This window comes from Macrotis lagotis, chromosome 7 (genome assembly GCF_037893015.1).
Source record: "Macrotis lagotis isolate mMagLag1 chromosome 7, bilby.v1.9.chrom.fasta, whole genome shotgun sequence".
NCBI classification, from domain to species: Eukaryota; Metazoa; Chordata; class Mammalia; order Peramelemorphia; family Peramelidae; genus Macrotis; species Macrotis lagotis.
The window spans coordinates 17,170,870-17,189,943 of NC_133664.1; the positions used below are offsets into that span (position 1 = coordinate 17,170,870).

Sequence of the window (19,074 nt, forward strand, 5' to 3'; positions counted from 1 at the left end):
CCAGTGGCAGATACCCCCACTCCATAGTACACAGGGTGATGGACCTGGAGTCAAGAAGGTCCAAGTTCAAATTTGACTTCTGAATTTACTGACTGTACCTGGACGAGTCTCTTAGCTGTGCCTCAGTTTCCCCATTTGTAAAATGAGCTAGGAAGGAAATGGCAAATTAGTCCAGTATCTTTGCCAAGAACACCCCAAATTGGTTCATGAAGAGAAGAGCATGACTGAAATGACTGAACAACATACTATGGGCAATGTGATGAACAGGCTCTTCCTGTTAGTAGCTAGGACTACATGGTAGATGATTGTCAATCATCACCCTGCATTGCATCTTTATTGTTGTAATTCTTTTGTCAATGAGTATGTCAGTCATGATGAACCTGTCACTCATAGCTTGCTCTATAAGCCATTTGCAGACATTTTCATTCCTTATCCAAACTGTCTGCTTTAAGAAGTCATAATAATTCAATTAAATTTGATAAAAAGCATAGTAAAAATCCAAGAAAACATCAGGCCCTTGTGCTATTAAATGTGACCATCAAACCTTTCTCAGTTCCAATTCTCCGAAGTAAATTTTTCTTTAAGACTGGAGTCTGGTTTCTCCCAATGTATCCTCTAGGACCCAGAATGAGGTGGTGGTGTCTTAGCTTAGTTCATTTACCAGGTTTGTGTGTAGGTGGAGCAATCAAATGGGAGTCAGGGGAAGAAGCTGGGACCCAGGGAGAGGATTCAAATTCAAGTCTAACACCCATTCCATTAAGTGACTTTGGGCAAGTCACTTTTCTCACCTTAGTTTCCTCATCTATAAAATTTGGAGGCTGGACTTTCAGAAAGCTTGAAGGTCTTACTCTGAGTCCATGTCTTGCCAGGGGATTCAAAAGCTAATTTTAAAAACTCTCTCTAGATTTTTTCCATTTATCTCTTTCTAACCTCCCCCATTGAATATAAGTTTCTTGATATTAAGAATTGTTTCATTTAGTATATTTGTATTCTCAGTGCCTACCATATTTGTTGTTGTTTAGTTAAATCCAACTCTTGGCAAAAATACTGGAGTGATTTGACATTTCCTTCTTCAATTTATTTCTACAGATGAGGAAACCGAGGTAAAGAGAGTGATGTGACCATCCCATTCAGAGTTATACAGGTAGTTAGTGTCTGAGATCAGATTTGAACTCAGGTCTTTCTATTGCCAGGCCCAGCTGTCTATCCACTTAGCACCCCAGCTTCCTAGTGCTTGGTACGTAATAAGCACTTAAAATGCTTTGTTAACTTTTTTCTTTCTCTTTCTTCTGCCCTTCTCTTACTTGCATTCTCTTTCTAGCTCTGTGTATATATCTCTCTCCCTTTCCTTTTTTCTTGATTTCCTCCTTTTTCTCTCTTTCTGCCTACCTATTTCTTTTTGTCTGTCTGGAATGCTCCCATATACACAAAAGCAATTCATGGCAATACTCATTGTAGCTAGGAAGAAGTGGAAGCAAAGGAAATATTTGTCTCTGAGGGGGCTAATTGGACAAGTTGTAACACATGACAAAAGTGGAACTATGTCATAAGACAGGATGAATATCAACAATGGAGAGATACACGAGAATGTCGTAACTGATGCAGAATGAAGTAAACAGAACCAGGAAAATATTTTCTTTTCTGTCTCTTTTTTTCTTTTCCTATTTTTTGAACTCTATTTCTCCCTCCTTCCCTCCCTTTATTTTCTCCCTCTATATGCCTGTCTCCCTCTATAAAAGGGGGGGGGGGAGCCTTTTGCATCCAAGACCATGCTTCTTGAACCTTTCTTTACCTTACAGATTTGTTTCCTCTACTTCACAGTTAGAACTTCCAACTTAAGGGGAAGAAAGTCAATAATGTCTTTATTTCTCTCCAGAATGCATTACTGACTCCTTTCCCTAGGACCTCTGCTCCCATTTATGTCCCTTTATCCTCTTTTCTTCATTCCAACCTCCCCCATTTTCAGCTTTTTTTTTTCAGATTTTGGCAAGGCAATGGGGTTAAGTCTCTTGCTAAGTAATTATTAAGTGTCTGAGGTTGGACTTGGACTCAGGTCCTGGATCCAGGGCCAGTGCTCTATTCACTGAACCACCTAGCTTCCCCCATTTTCAGGTGTTGTCTTTGACCCTTAGAATATAAACTCCTTGAGGGCAGGGAATGAATTTTTCTCTGCTCCTATTTGAATTCCCAGCACTTAGCAAGGACTGACTAAATTATCTGACTTGCTGAACTTCCATGGTGCTCCCACTGAGAAGTTCAACAATTTGGTTCTATAGATCAGTGAAATATTTCTGAGCCAGAAAGAAATCTCCTTTGGAATAACAGCCGTCCCCATAAGTTGCATTGTCTGAGCTTGCCTTGCCCTTCCCTGACTCTATTCTGATAGCAGCTCACTAATTGCTACTTATTCTAAGATCTGTGGGCCTAAAACTCAGCTATTGGTAGGTTCTAACTGTTATTTGATGAGATAACCACATTTGGTCCCAACCGGGAAAGCTCTTTGGATGGCAAGGAAATGCATTAATTTGTTTCTGTTTCTACTGCGGATGAAGGAAATGCTATCTATTGTCCCACTGGGAAAAACCACTGCAGATAGAGAGAGGAATAAGCACATTTTGATTATATCTGGACTCTGTTTACATCCAGAAAGGTGCCATTTTAAAACTCTTGTCATCTCAGGTTTTAAATAGAAAGTGTAATGAAAGAACAAAAAGCCAAGAACTGGGCTATTTCTCCATTTATTCAGGTCACGGTGTTCTAACGAGGTCCATTTTATGTTTGTTAATCATCTTGTGGCTCCTACTTCTCTTGAGAAGCTGAAATACCAACTCTCCAATGCCAACTTTTGCATAATACCCCACATACTGAAGCCTCAGGCTTCACAAGGTTAGCACCAGATGGACCCACCAGACTGCCAGCTGATGTCCATCCTACTGTGTTCAGAGAGTTAGACACGTAGAGCAACAAGAGACTTCAGGATACAGAGAAATCAATGCTAGATCTCGAGGCAGAGGACCAGGGTTTGGGTTCCAGTTCTGTCATTCACTCCCCATGAGACCTGAAGGACATCTCTTTGCCTTTCTAGTTCTCAGCATCCTCATCTATAAGATGAGAGACTTGGACTGGACAGCTTCTGATGTGGCTTCCAACTCTAACATCCTCATCAAATTCCATCATTTTTCAGAGGAAGAGATTCAAAAAGGTCATGTGGCTGTCTCATAATTGGCAGAACTGGTGTGTGGATCTAGTTCTCATTGCATTGTACCATGCTGCCTCTCAATGAGCATCCTTCCCTACACACCCAGCTCTAGCCCCTTCATCACCAACTGGCTATTGGAAACTCCATTGTCTGTAAAGTTATATCAGATGCAAAATGTCCAAAATGTCCCTCATTCTCTTCCCTCACCTGAACCTACTCTTCTTCCAGATTCCTGGGGAGGGTACCCCCATGCCTCCAGGCTGCCCTACTCCCAACCTTGGAGTCGTCTACAGCTATTCACTCTCCCTCAACCTCTCATTCCAACCTGTTCTCCTGCTTTCTCAGACAGCCAATTCACAGTTATGAAGCTCCTAGGGTGTCAAGCCTGGAGGGTTACAAAAGCCTTGGGCAGTCCCTGCCCAAGAGGAACTTTCAAGTTGGTTGTGAACACAATCAATCCATGGGACTAACAGCTTGTTTAGTTCCACCTCTCACATGAGTAGATTGCTCTGGAATCTATACATGACTGCTTTCCATGCATACATGACCTTTACAGCAAAGTCTGAGACAGATGTTATCATCCCTGTGGATCAGATGAGAAGACTAAGGTTCAGATAAGTCAAGAAATTTGCCCAAGGTCACACAGTTAGTATACATGAGAAAAGGTTTGACTCCAAATCTCTCTGATTTCAAGTTCAATACAAAGAAGCTAGGTTAGAGCACTGAACTTGGAGTTAGGAAAACCTGTGCTCCAACCCGGCCTCAGACAATCCTAAACAAGTCATTTACAATCTCTTCACTTCAGTGTCCTCATCTGTAAATGAAGAATAATGATAGAAGCTATCCTGTAAGGTCATGAAAATCACATAAGATAATGCTTGTAAAACACTTTGCAAATTGAACTGTGTGTGTATGGATACAAGCTATGATGATGATGATGGGAACAGTGATGATAATGCCAGCTTCCTCTTCACTTTCCTATTTGGTCTCCTGGCCTCTACTCTTTGTCCTGTTCAATCCATCTTCCACAAAGTTACCAAAGGAATCTTCCTCAAGCACAAGGCTGCTCACCATGCACAAGCACACACACACACATGCACACACACACACACACACACACACACACACACACACACACACTTGAGACATCCTCAATAACTATCTTATGGCAAAAGATCCTCAGTCTGGTATTTAATCTCTTCATTGTCGAGGTCCACGTGACCTTTCCAGACTTATATTACCTTACTTCCCCTTACATATTGCACATTCCAGCAAAACTAGCTTCTTTAGTCTTCTGTCTCATGTCTTGTGGCTTTGCCTGGTCCTTGAAAGTCTAGAACACACCCTCTCTTCTTTCTTCTCAGAGTTCTTAGCTCTCGTCAAAGTTTCCTACAGCTGCTTTCCCTGACCCTCCAAGCTCTAGGTTTTTTCTTCCTCCTTAAATTAACATACCCTTGCTTACCTGTTGCCATTTACCTGTACAAATGTTGCGTCCCTTCCCCCATTAGAATATAAGTTTCTCCAGGAGAGTATTTGTGTGGGGTTTTTTGCACTCCATTACTTATACAAGTAGGTGCCTAATAATTATCTATGGAGCTGAATTTCCACTCCATTCTCTATTCGATGCACTCTTTTATTCAAAGGACATTTCTTCCTCTTACAATTAAACCCCATCTGCTTTGTTCTCAGTTCTTCAAAAACTATAGGAAAAGGTGGGGCTGGTGAAAATAAAATAAAAATTTAAAAAGCCTGGTATGCCCTTGCTTAGAACCAGCATGAACTCCAGGCTCCCCTGCCTGGGCTTGTCCAGCTGGCACATGTGAAGGAGATGTGCTGAGCTTGCCAGAGAAAAGTGTAGTGCTCAGCAAAATGGTTATTGCGGCATCAGAAAGCGACGTGCCCCAAACATGTGTTTTTAATGGATTCCCAGACCGTTAACGGTGAACAATTTTAATGATGTGTGGAGAGTTCAAATCTATGGCTAAGTGCTACCTGCAAATCTTAGTTCTCAGGGAAAGAGTGTCTCTTGGTTATCACTTTTTAAATATGCAATATAAAACCAGTTTCATTTTTATCCCTGCTCGGCTTTTTTATATGCACATTTCCTCTGATCCCTGGAGTCAGAAATGATCTCTCCTCCCTCACAACTTTCATTGCATTTGGATATTGCCTCTTTTTATTTGAGTTTATAATGTGGTCTTTTGTGCTTCGCCTCTCTTCAGAGGTATAACTAGGGTGAGACTGTCAGAGTTTTGCCCCAAGGTACCAAATTTAAAGGGTGCTAGCAGCACCTGCAATGTTTCAGTATTGTAGAAACAGCTTTAGCATCTAGTCATCAAGAATAGCTCATTAAAATCAAGAACTTTTCAGTGGGTCTGGGGTAAGATCCTCTCCCCTTGGTCTCTCCTGGGCTGGAGTAAGTGAATCTTCCATGATGTCCCACTCTCCACCTTGCCTTCTCAACATTAGCCAAGGAGTGATGTTCCAAAGCTTTGCTTCCTTCTCTTCTCACAGGGGAGTATTCAGCATGTCTTTACCCCATATGAGAGGTTTTCTCTTTTAGGTATAGTTTGTGGTGGTAACCCTAAATACAAAAATTCCTATTGAAAATTGGCCCCTTCTCCCTTACTAGAGAATAAACCCCTCATGGGTTGGTACCCATCAATAGATGGGCTTTTGAGAATTGTGGTGGCTGAAAACAGACATGAAGCTACAAGCAAATGGGCTGGTCCAAGACTGGTAGACTCAATCCATGAGCAAGTCTGTTCTGGAAGTCTTCCCAGTTCCACAAACCCTGCAGAGCCGGGGGCACCCCAGGCGCATCTAGAGGTGACCTCCAGGGTATGACGGCAGAAAATAAAGCTCCTAGAAACCAAAAACCAAAACCAAAACCAGGCTGTTTTCTCCCTATAAAGCAAAGCATTCTTTTTTAAAAAATGATAAATAAACTTTCATTGATGCTTTCTGCTCTTCCATCAGTCAATTCTGGATATATCTCGACATCTTTCTTTGGAGCTAGGTAATACAATGGATAGAGTCCTGGCTGAATCTGGATTCTGATACTTATTGAGTGACTCTAGCTAAGTCACTCAACCTGTTTGCCTCAGTTTCCTCAACTATAAAATAAGCATAATAACAGCATCTATCTCTCAGGATCATAGGGATCAAATAATATTTGTAAAGCGCTTAGGATAAGCACCTGATACATAGCAGATCCTTGTGCTTTATCTCTTTCCCTTGCAAAAGAATAACATTTAGGCAAAGATATCTGATACAGTGCCCCAGTTGGACAAGAGCATCCTGACTCTTGGTGATGCATTCTGTTTTTTAAAATAAGAGACGGAGGTTGGATTTGTGATTTGATTGGCTTAGGGAATTTGTTGTTGAAGAAACTTTCAACCAATGCCAGTTGGCTCCTCTGGAACCAAGGCAGAAGTAAGTGACAAAGAGGTGAACGGAAACCAGGAGCCCTATGTTCCAGTTCTGCCTCTGCTAGAGATCAGTTGTGTGACCCTGGGTCAATCACTTAGCCTCTTAATGTTCTATCTCTGCAACTCTATAAGACTAGGCTGGTTCAGAAGCAGTGGTTATCCTGAGTCCCTGGCTCTGTCCAGCTCTCCCTCTCTCTCCCCCCTGCTGCCTTTCTCTTATCACCAGGACCTCTCTGTCTTTGTGCCTCCATTCTGAGTCTCCATTCTGAAGGACTTAATTAAAAGGTACCATTAAGGGAACCAAACTGAAAGGAAGGAAAATGGAACCATCCAACACCATGTCTTTTCCAGATCAGCATCCACCTGTCCGGCCTATTTTTAGTTAACTTCCCTGTAAAACTAGGAAGGAAGAAGAAAAGAGACCCCCTCCCTTACAATTTCTGTTGTTCTGACTCTAGTCACCCACTTTGTTAGGGAGATCACTATGGCTGACATTAAAGGAATCCAGACTGAAAAGAACCTAGGAGATTGTCTAGATCTCCTTTTGTTTTCCTTTTGAGGAACATATATAGGAGTCCAGAAAAGTTAAATAACCAGCCCAATGTCACCCAGGTGGTAAATGACAGAAGCTAGATTTGAATTTGAGTCTTTCATCCCCTTTCTTTCCATATTGCTATGCTATTATGTAGATTTTCATCCCCAGATTGGGGAAGGGTTGGAAGGACCTGGGTTCCTGGCCTGGACCAGGAACTAAGAAGTTTGCATCTTCCCGAACTGTCCTCCAGCACTCTCCCAGAATCCCGTGGCTCATTTCATCCACCCTGGCAGGTCCATCAGGCTTACTATACCTTGGGCAGTAAAAGTACAAAGTAAAATATCATTGCACATACCTCGCTGGTCGATAAAATAACATAAAAAATCTCACTCTCGCCAAAGGGAGAGAAGCAATTTTCGGCGGCTTCTCACATTGGGTGGAACTTTACAAATATGTATCCCCCAAACCATTAAATGAGTCAAATCTGGACAATACTATTTATTTTTATATGCTACCTCATCCTTTATCCAAAGTATCTTAGAGCACTTTAAAATGAGAGGGTGAAATAGGGAATGTAATTTATTGGGCTGGAGAGAATAAGCCTCAGGCTACAAGGAAGGAGGGAAATGATCCCCAAGACAGAATCTCAAGAAGAAAAAGGGCTGAGACTCCAGCATAGTTAAAAATGAAAGCACACATATGCACATTGTTTATGGAAAAAAGACCTTGTAGAGAAGGAAGGGAGATGAAAGGCTATAGGCAAAGCTAGGGTCCCTGAGAAAGAAAAGGCAAGAATGGAAATGGACAGGCCAATAAGACCTTACTCTATGTCCTACTCTATGACCCTATGTCCTTAACTTTGTTTCTGTGCTTCCCTGCTCCCTTCTCCCCCATCCACACACTCCTTTATGTGTGAGATCTAAGAGGAAAAGTGGGGAACCTAGACTTCCAGAGCTGTATAGTAACTCTTTACACACTGGCCCTCCCAAGGATGATCATCAGGGACGATCTAGGCTTCATAAGTCAAAACTGGGATGCAAAAGAAATGTTTGCTGTCAACTAGGGAGTATCTGGTAAGAGACTCTCAAGTCCTGGACCAGGAAGTTGGTCCACAAAATAGCAGACTTGAACCTGAGACCACTGGTTACTCCAATGGGAGTATTTCTACTCTTTGTCCCAAAGGTTTTGACACCTGAGTTTGAGAATCTGTTGACTGAAATTAGAAGCCACAAAGTCAAGACAGAAAAGTGGACAAGGCAGGCTATTTTATAAGGATAAAAGAAGAGGAGGTTTGGCCTAACTCCCCTCTCTCAGACTGCTCTTGGTCCTGTGACTTTCCTACAGGTAGGTTTTTGAAATGAAAGAGCATTTCAGATATCACTCTTCTCATGAGAAAGAGGTATTTCAGGAGGTCAGCCTGAAGCTGGAACCACAGAGGCCCAAATCCTAGTTAATCTTTGTTGAATTGAATTATATTTCTAGAATTCTTTGGAGATTAAAACAGAATTTCTTAAACAAATATTCTTTCAAATCAAATTAGAAGCAGAAGCCCAATTTCATGGACATTCTAGTGATTCTTCCTTGCTGAGAATATTCCAAAACTTACAATCCTTTTCTGTGATGTACTAAAAAGAAAGCTATTGGCTCCTAGGCCACATGGACTTCATTTGCTTTGTCTAATGGCAGAAGTTAAATTGTGAGAAAGCTAGACAAAGGCTGGGCCCACTTTAGCTTGAAGCAAAGCTGTCTGGTGATGCAGATCAGCAGAGGCAAGACCGAAGTCTAATATTTATTACCTGTATGACCTTGGCCAAGTCACTCATTTGCCATTGTGTAAGTCTCTAGCTCTAAATCCTCTGAGCAAGGAGCTTCTCTGCTGAATAATTCATCCCAAGGCAACTCTTTACTGAAGGTGACATCTTGGGAGGATGTCAAAATTGCCTTCCTAAGTCTCATTTTCCTATTCTGTCAAAGTAAAATTTGATAGATTCTGAAGTTCCTTCCATCTCTAGAACCTTGGTCCTATGATCCTTTAATTCATTAATGTTATGTTATAAGTGGCAGTTAGATGATGCAATGGATAGAGTGCAGGATTTGGAGTCAGGAAGACCCAAGTTCCAATCCAGCCTCCAAACACTACCCCAGACAAGTCATTTAACCTCTAGCTGACTCAGTTTCCTCACCTTTAAAATGGATTTATTAATAACATTTACCTTCCAGGGTTCTCATAAGGATAAAATGAGACAACATTTGTAAAGCGCTGTGCAAGCCTTAAAGTGCTATATAAATGATAATAATAATAATAATAATAACTGTTATTACATACTCACCAAATTAATTGGTCATTTCAGCTTAACTCAAAAGTCATCCCATTCCTGGTATAGCAGCGTGGTCCAGAAATAAGGTTTCTGCATTCCAATGGGGTCCCGGGGGTAAAATAGCTTAGCTGGTGGTGAAAGAATTAATAGTAAGGCAGTGGTAAAGTAGGTGAGACAGACTGTGCCGAGTCAGCAGTTTGATGGGCAAAGTGCACAAAAACTTATTGTACCATTAAGGGATGCAATCCAATTACTAAAATATGTAAAAATGGAAATAATAAACATGCAACTCGATGAGATGGGCACATAAAATCAGCCGTTGTAAAGAGCAGTAAAATCAATAAAGTTTATGAAAATTGAACCATGAGAGCATGCAGGTGTGTAACTTACGTGTGCATCATAAATGGGGCAGAAGAAGGAAAGGAAGCCCCACCCCACTCTATGAGCCATGCCCAGGCAGGTGGCCCAGACCTCAGTGGCAAGAATGTGAACCCATCTTTCAATTTGATGCTTTAAGACAAATTCAGTTGGGAATGGGCCCTGGAGTGGAGCCTCGAAGGCAGCTTCTCTGGTTTTGGCTTCCACGTGGTGAGAAGGATCAGCAGCTACATAAAAGTAACTTACCGAGTGTGAAGCTGCCAGAGGTCAGAGGAAGGAAAGCACTTATCCAATAGTTTCTTATTTTAGTTACTTATTCTTATTAATGAAACGAAAAGCTCTAGAGAAGATCTACAAAAGTCACCAGCACCCTCTAAAATTTGAGACCCTAGGACAATACTCTAGTGGCCCTCACCTAGTTGTGGCAAAACTGGTGTGCAAGCAGGCTCATAGACAAGAGTTAATGGCACCTCTCTTATTTACTATCTGATTTTTTAGGGGGAGGGGATAATCTTTGGCCCTATTGAGGTAATTCCAATTTTCATTAGAGGAAGTGAGCTAGAGTGATAATGATCTTTCAAATCTCATGTATCACAAAACACATGGCAACCTTCTGAAGCAGATGTAAAAGCAGCTATGCCAGTCATCTGTGCTGCTGGCTAAGCCTCCTACTGGAATGTCAACTCCTTGAAGGGAGGAGCCATGTCTTAAGGTAAACTTTCAATTTCCCAGCACAGTGTTTTGCATAAAGCAGGTGCTTAATAAGTTTGTGGATTGACTGAAAAGGGCAGGCCCTCCTTGGTCAGGGCCTATGCTCAACAATCTGATTTCTTGCTGATTCCTCACTATACCCAGGGTATACCATTTCCCACTTTGCTTCAGGCCCTTTCATCATCCCCTCCCCAGCCAAACCAAACCCAGCTCAGGGCTCATTTTTGGCATGCAGCTCTCTCTCTGTCTCTCTGTCTCTGTCTCTCTGTCTCTCTGTCTCTCTGTCTCTCTTTCTCTCTCTCTCTCTCTCTCTCTCTCTCTCTCTCTCTCTCCCCACTTTCTCTCCTTTCTCCCATCTTTTTTTATCTTGGAAAGGAAGTTGGGGGGGGATCTCTTTCTCTCTCTCTCTCTCCCCCCTTTCTCTCCTTTCTCCCATCTTTTTTATCTTGGAAAGGAAGTTGGGGGGGGAGGAGAAGCAAATTTAAGCAGCATGACAGGAAACATTTACCACTCCCTCTTTCTATTCTCTCTCTCTCTCTCTCTCTCTCTCTCTCTCTCTCTCTCCTTCCTTCCCTCCTTCCTTCCTTTCCTTCCTCCCTCCCTTTCTTCCCTCCTTCCCTTCTGTCTTTTCTTCCTTCCTTTTTTTCCATCTCAGTGTTTCCCATTTTGCTGCTGGTAGCTTTATCCTCATGATTCAGTGAGTTTCCTCCCAGCAGGGAAACTGGCTACTAGAGAGTGTTTTGCTGCTTTCAGAAATCTCTAATTAGGTCCCTGTCTGATTTAACAAGGAGTCCATGCCGTTCATAGCATTCCTGAAGCCTTTACAAATCTTTGCTTTGAAATCTCTGGAGAGATGGGAAGGTGCCCCCAAACTTACTTCCTTCTTTACCTTGAAACAGGCTCCTCACTCCCATTCTCCTCCCCCAGCCCCATTCCTTCCCTAAAGAAGAAGGCAAGGCATCCCTTTCAGTCCCTCTAATTAATAGTTTGTTTTTGTTTTTCCATATTTGGTGGTCGATTTAGTTTAAGGTTCTCAGGGGACTGAAGCCACATGGATTAAACAAGAGCAGCTGGAAGGTTGTTCTAGAGTTTCCTTCTCTCTATTTTTTTAATTGGTAGCAGCACAATTTGGAACAAGGTGAGGCTGATTCCATTCTGCTGAGAGAGGAGGAAAGTTTTTTTTATTATTGTGGTTCTCCAAAGTGCAGGTAATTTGTTGCTCTCTGGTTCTATCTGGGGCAGCTAAGGGACATCATAGGTCTTAGAGGGTCCAACCTAGAGTCAGCAAGACTCATCTTCCTGAGTTCAAATATGGCTTCAGAATTTAATAGTTGTGTGAACCTGAATCACTTCCCCCTATTTACCTTGGTTTCCTCATCTGTAAAATGAGCTGGAAAAGAAAGTGGCAAATCCTTTCTGTCATTACCTCTCTCACTTATCTTCAAACTTCTCTACTGACCCCAAACATCTCTAGCTTCCAAAAGCCCTCATTTGGCTTTCACATCTCCCCCTAACTACAATCCTATATCTCTTCTCCCTTTTGTGGCTAAAGTCCTTGAAAAGGTCATCTACAATTAGTGCCTCTTCTTTCTCTCCTCTCACTCTCTTTTTCATCCTTTATAATCCAGCTTCCAACCTCATTACTCCCCTGAAACTTAGCTCTCCAGAGTTATCAATGATTTCTTTGCCAAATGCAATGATTTACCCTCACCCTCATTCTCCTTGACTTCTCTGCCCTGTATGAAACTATGGATCACCATTTCTTTCTTGATACTCTCTTCTCTTTAGATTTTTTTGGATGCCATTGAGTCCTGGCTTTCCTCCTACTAATTGGACTCTTCCTTTGTCTCCTCCCCTGGATCACCATCAAAATGAAGGTATCCTACAAGATTCTGTCCTTCTCTACTACTTCACTTGGTGATCTCATTAAGTCCCATGGATTTAATTACTATATCTGTGTTGATAATTCTCTTATCTACCTATACTGCCCCAACTGCTCTCTGTTGACCCCCAATCTCCCATTTGTAATTGCCTCTCAGATATCTCAAACTGGATGTCCAGCAGACACTTTCAAAACAACATATCCAAAATGGAAATCTTTGTTTCCCCAAAATTCTCTCTTCTGCCCCCAAACCTATTTACTATAGATGGCAACACTTTCCTCCCAGTCCCTCAGACTTGAAACTCAACTCATCTTTCTACCCCCTCCCCATAATCCTATCTGTTGCCAAGACGTGTGGATATCACTTTTGCAATGTCTCTTAAATACATCCCCCATCTCTCTATCACTACTATCACTCTGATATAGGCATTCATCACCTTAAGACTGTTGATGAGTTGGCTTGCTTCACATTTCTACCTGCTCCACTCTATTTTCCATTCAGCTACCAGTGATTTTCCTAAAGTGTAGTTTTGACCACATCACCTCCTATACAATGAATTTAATTTTCAAATACAAAATGCTATTTGGCATTCAAAGCCTTTCATAACCTAGCCCCCTGGCACAGTGTATCGAGCACCAGCCTTGGAGTCAAGAGCACCTGAGTTAAAATCCAGCCTCAGACACTTAATAAATTATTAAGGCAATGCCTGGCTTGGGCAAGTCACTTAACCCCATTGCCTTAAAAAAACAAAAACAAAAAAGCCATAACCTAGTCCCCTCCTGCTTTCCAGTCTTCTCACACCTCACTTCCCACCATATACTCTCTGATTCAAAGACATCATCTTCCTTTCAATTTCTCAAACTAGACCCTCCAACTCTTGTCTCCAGAAAACTGGAGCCACAAAGTGACTTGACCACAGCAATACAGTTAATAAATGGTTGAGCCAGATTGAGCCAGGATCTAACACGTTGTCTTCTTGGTCTTCTTGCCTCCAAGTCTAGTCACTCTTCTCTAGTGCTTCACAACAGACCACCCTGCCTATTCACCACTTCAGCTTGACTGCTGGATAGACCTGATGAACTGTTTGGGCACCAGACAGAGGGGGTGGGGGATAGAGGACAGAATACTGGCAAGGCTCATTGCATTTTCACATGCCTGAGCCCTGTGAGTACAGAGCCAAAATAGACACATGATAAAATTTAATCTGACCTTTAGTAGCTTCTGAGTTACACAGTTACAGCTCCAAGGACTGGCAGCACTTCTATGTGGTTCTTATAGTTCATGTCCAGGAGCTCTCCAGTCCTCAGAAACAAAGTCTAGGGTTTCTTTTTCAAAGGTCAAGTCTATCATGGTTATTATTTTCTTGTTTGATTTGTTTTCAAGAGCTGGACCTTTGGAAAGAGGAGAGTGTGAGTAAGATTCTGGAATAATTTGATCTTCCCCAGAGCACCAGAGATGGGATTGGAGCTGCTGGTGATGAAGATGATGAAGATGATGACAGTAAGGTCATGAGTATTAGAGACAAGGAACCTTCTACGAGTGTCTTCAGGGTCTAAAACTTTGGTCTGGAAACATTTCAGGGAAATGACCTTCCTTAGCATCACAGTCTGGACATCTGATTGACTAATAAGGACAGCAGTATTGTTCATCCACCAGAAAGGGTACCCATCAACCACTTAAGATCTCTGACTCCATCTCCAAACCAGTTGTCGTGGTTACCCATCATTCTCTGAAGTTTCCGAAAGGCCTATGCCTCTACTCTGCTCAGAACCAAATCCTACTTCACCCTGTTGAAGATCTCAAGTCTTTGAGAAACTAAAAGTAAATCCTTGTTAGCTAGATGACTTGAGATGTTAGAGATGAGAAGTGGATGCCAGTTCTTAGAAACAGTAATGTCAAGTTATAATTGGGTTGGAAGTTTACCTGTCTTTGGAGGCCTTTAAACAAAGAGTAGCAGAGATTCTTCTGTCAGGAATGTGTTGGGCTAGATGATCCTTCCAACTCTGCAGTTCTGTGATTCTAAAATTCCATTTTGTGATCTTTTTTTCACTTAAGAGATTCTAGAAAATGTTCTTGAAGTGATGAACTGTTTTCTGGATCTCTTTGTGGCTTCCATGAGACTTTTTGGTTTGGTCTTTTCTATGGAATGAAATAAAAGCTATCCTTAGCCCAATTTATACTGGTTACCTTCAGAGTTTATTCAGGATCTGCCTGCACACAAGCTTTATTTGGCTATTTCCCAGGGTAAACATGGGGTAGAATCACATGAGGCAAAGAGCATATAGATTTGGGGAGAAAGCTAGTCAATACTGAAGATTAGAATCGGTTCTTGCAAGCCCCAAACTTTGGGACCCCCAGGCCATTGGTTACATCTATCTGTCTGGACAAGTTATTTTTCCCCAATGCAATCTAACTCTTTGCAGACAAAGTTGTTTCATTTTTATCTTTGCAAAGCCCCTGAGCATAGTAGGGACTTCATATCAATTTTATTAAGTACTTCCCAGGCCCTGTGTTAAATCCTGGGGATGGAAAAACAAGAGGGAAAAGTCTAATGGAGAGGAGTACACAGAGATTATATACAAAATGAATATAAGGTCATTTGGGGAGAAAGGGCTCTAGGAACTGAGGTGGAGGGTAATCAGATCAGGAAAAGCTTCATGTATAGGGTAGCCTGGAGAGGAGTCCTGGGCAAAATGCTTGCTGATTTGAAGTAGTACTGAGACCTGGAGGGGGCCTTAGAGGTCATTTACAGATGGAAAAACTAAGGCTCAGAGAAATGAAGTGACCCGACCATGAGCAGTAAGTAGAAGGGACCGGGATAGAGGCAGTGTGGTTTAATTTATATTTGGAGCCAGAGGACCCAGGTTTGGCAACTTGCCACTATCACTGACTACCTGGGGGCTTCCTTCTAGGACAATGCCTATTGGCATGAATGACTTGGCCAAGAGGGTCTGCTGGTGAGGCTCCCAGGTGTTTGTCACTGAACTTTTCTACATGTGATGACACTTGAAGCACTGACCATGATCAGAAAACCCTGTGAAATAGCAATGAATATATGGGGCTGTCATGATACTTTGACTTTCTCTTCTTTTGGATGCATAGAGCACCTTTCCATCACACCTCTGTCCTTTATTTTGGAACACCCCAAAGTATTACTAAGGAGGGGCTTAGAGTGGGAACCTTGACAAGCATTGAGCAGCCCCATCCCTGGGAAGTGAGTTCCTATGGCCTCCCGTGGCCTTTCTTGGCTAAGCAGAGAGATAGTATTTCTCTAATAGCAGCTCCCTCCATCCAACTTCTCTGGCTGCCAGCCATGGAGAAAGAGGCTTGAGTCCTTTCACCTGCTGATGGGTATCCATATTCTGTCACTTGCCAGGGACATTCTATGACTTAATACTTCTGGCAAAAAGCTGAGGGGTAAAAATAGAACCTGATAAAACAGAAAAGCCAGCCTTCTAAACTAGGGCAATGCTAAACAAAAACCTTTCTTCAGAAATTACATTAGGATTCCTAAAGAATAGGTTTGACCATATCCCTTTCCCACTTGAGATGCTTCTAAGGTTTTCAGGATAAGCCCTTATTTGCTATCAAAAGTCCTTCCCAATCTGGTTCTCATTTATCTTTCTAGTCTGATTTTACATCATATCCCCCCCACACACTGTATATTTAATAATCTTTAATAAATCAATAAACATTTAGTCTGCACCCTTTTCAACACTGAGTATACAAAAGGAGACACTCCCTGGCCTCAAGTAGCTCAGTTTAATGGGGGTGAAAACAAACCTACTAACAAATACCAAAAACTATGCAAAGGATAAATAATTCACAGATGGAATGGATTCGAAGAACAGTTGGGAAAGCCTTCCAGTAAGGGAAGGGATTCAAGTTGAGACTTAAATTGAGAAAGTGAGGGAAATCAGTAGGTAGAGTTGAGGAAGACAGAGGGGACTGGCAGAGAAAATGCCAGAGCCAAGAGGTGGAGTGTCTTTGTTCGAGGAACTGCAAGGAAGTCCATTTCAAAGAAGATGTCACGTAAAAAGTCTGGAAAGGTAGGAAGAGTTGAGCGATGAAGATCAAGCAGAGGATTTTCTATTTGATCCTGGAGGTGATAGGGAGTCACTAAGGTTACTGAGTAGGATCTGTGCATTATGAAAATCACTTTGGTGGGTAAATGGAGGATGGAAGGGAGATGGATTCAGGCAGGTGGACTCATCGGCAGCTACTGCAATAGTCCAAGAATCATCCTTGTTCTTCCTTATACATGTCATTTCCCATCTGTGAATCTTTACTTCTCATATCTATCATACTCTTCCTCCTCACCTCCATCTCTTGTACTTCCTGGTTCCTTTTAGACTTCACATCAGATACCATCTTATAGAAGTAAATCCTTCATTTTTAATTCCTGCTTCAAAAATTCTCTCGTATCTTTTCATGTTTTTAAATTTTACTTCTTTGTGAACATGTTATTTCTCTCTCCATGAAGGTAGAGATTTTCTTTTTTGGCTTTGCAACCTTAATACATATCATAATACCTAGTGGCACTTGTAGCTGTTTATTCAATGCTTTTGAAATTGAATTAACAACAGTGAGTCCTGAAGGGAGATCTGAGAGGCCTGAAGGAGAAGGGAGAAGGATAGGGAAAGAGAGGGAGAGGAAGAAGACCTTGGGAAACAATAAGGAACTGAGAAGATGAGGAGACAGTGAAAGGGAGAAGGTGCAATTAGAGAGATAGGAGGAGAACTAGGTGGCTGTAGTGTCTTTGAAACCAAGGGAGAACAGAATATAAAAAAGAGGCATCATTTACAACATCTAACACCACAGAGAAGTCAAGGTTGGCAATAGCTAAGCAAAGGTCTCTGGATTTGATGATAGAAATTCGGTGATTTAGCCAAATTTTCCTATCCAGAGTGGGACCTTGAATAATTCTGAGTTATCATGAAAAGGGGGCATTTTTTTTTAGGTTTTTGCAAGGCAAATGGGGTTAAGTGGCTTGTGCAAGGCCACACAGCTAGGTAATTATTAAATGTCTGAGACCGGATTTGAACCCAGGTACTCCTGACTCCAAGGCTGGTGCTTTATCCACTATGCCACCTAGCTGCCCCTAAAGGGGGCATTTTTTAAACAAAAAAAATTATAGCTTTTCTTCTTTGGATTTATGGTCATATATAGCTATGACAATGGAATACTAGTATCTCCAGTGAATGAAAATTGATCATCCAAAGGGCAACAGAAAGGTACATGTTGAATAAGAACATTTTAAGTGAAGAATTAATGAAATTCTAAAATTTCTAAAATTCTAAAATTTCTAAAAAGTGTCATCAGAGAAAGAAAAGAAGGACTGGTGATAAACATGATGGATTAATCAAATAGCCAGAGCAAGGGATAATATTTGGATAGCCACCAGGCACCATTCTTTTTTTTTCACCATTCTATTTTAAAATTTTATTTTCATCCATTTGTATATGCATATTTCCAAGTTACAAAATTTCCTTCCACCCTTCCTTTCCATCCTCCTCCCCTCAGTAGGGAACAGTCAGGTTAGCATTTTCCATACATATTTTGTTAAACATATTTAGAAATTAGTAATTTTTAGCATGAGGAATTAGGATTAAGAGAAAGATACAGAAGAGATCATTTTTATAAAGTGTTCATCAGATTCGGCAGGGGTGAATTTTTTTTCCTATGTGTTTTGTTTTGTTTTTCTTCCTCTGGTTGGGGATAATATAGTCTATAACCAGTCAAATATAGCTGTCCTGGCTCTCTGGACTGATGAGAGGAGTTGCTTCCATCAAAGCTGTTCATCTCATAATGTTGTTGATGTGTTCTCTTGGCTCTACTCCCTTCGCTCAGCATTAGATCTCATAAAGTCTGAGGGAGAATCAGTGGGGGACTCCTCCTCTGGTGAATTTTTAAAAGCATATAGACAAGGGTCTGACAGGATGGTCATGAATGTATAGATTGGGATCTGTTTTGTCACTAGAAGAAATATATTGATGAATATTGGGTTCACATATTACACAAAAGATCCAGTTTTCTTTAAACAAAAAAATTTAAATTCCAAGATTCTCAATCTCAAAGACCACAATTTCCACTAATTTTTGATGTCAGTCTAAACTATAAATTTTCAGCTTTTCATGGACTATTTTTTCCCTCTTAAAACATTTTCAATCATTTTGATATACTGGCTTTTTTTTTGATTGATTCAACTGTCTTGGTTGGTTAATGAGAAGCTAGTTAATGAAGCCCCAAGGAATTATGTGAATTCTCATCTATATGGCATTTTATGGATTGCAAAGTGACACATGATCTCATTTGGTCCTTACAACAGCCCTGTGAAACAGGCGATGTTGTTACTACCCATTCCCATTTTACATATAATTCTCAGAGGGGATGAAGTGACTTCCCCATTGTCAGAGTACCAATTTGTGTATGAAATAGGATTTGAACTCAGATCGTCCTGACTCCAGGTCTAGCCCTCTCCACTTTACAAGGCTGTCCTGAGTGGGAGGAATATGCTTTCTATCCAGAGGGAAGTTTGTTTCTAGGATGGTTGAGGAAAAGTATGGGGTGTTTTAAGTCCTGGAAATCTTTTGTCTTTGGGTATTTGTGCTCCACAATG

The 19,074-nt window shown here is 41.4% G+C and overlaps 1 long non-coding RNA gene across 3 annotated transcripts in view; it reads right to left on the reverse strand.

Annotated features, from left to right (window-relative positions):
• LOC141494404 (uncharacterized) overlaps positions 1–17,000 on the reverse strand; it is a 37,484-nt gene extending 20,484 nt beyond the window's left edge. For 2 of the 3 annotated variants that reach the window (XR_012470429.1, XR_012470430.1), the window contains exons 1-2: positions 13,665–17,000; positions 9,496–9,611 (exon numbers count right to left, since the gene is read on the reverse strand). This is a non-coding gene — a long non-coding RNA (uncharacterized LOC141494404). The remainder of the gene's footprint in view (positions 1–9,495; positions 9,612–13,664) is intronic. The other variant, XR_012470431.1, reaches the window with a different exon arrangement.
• Between the last annotated feature and the right edge of the window lie 2,074 nt (positions 17,001–19,074).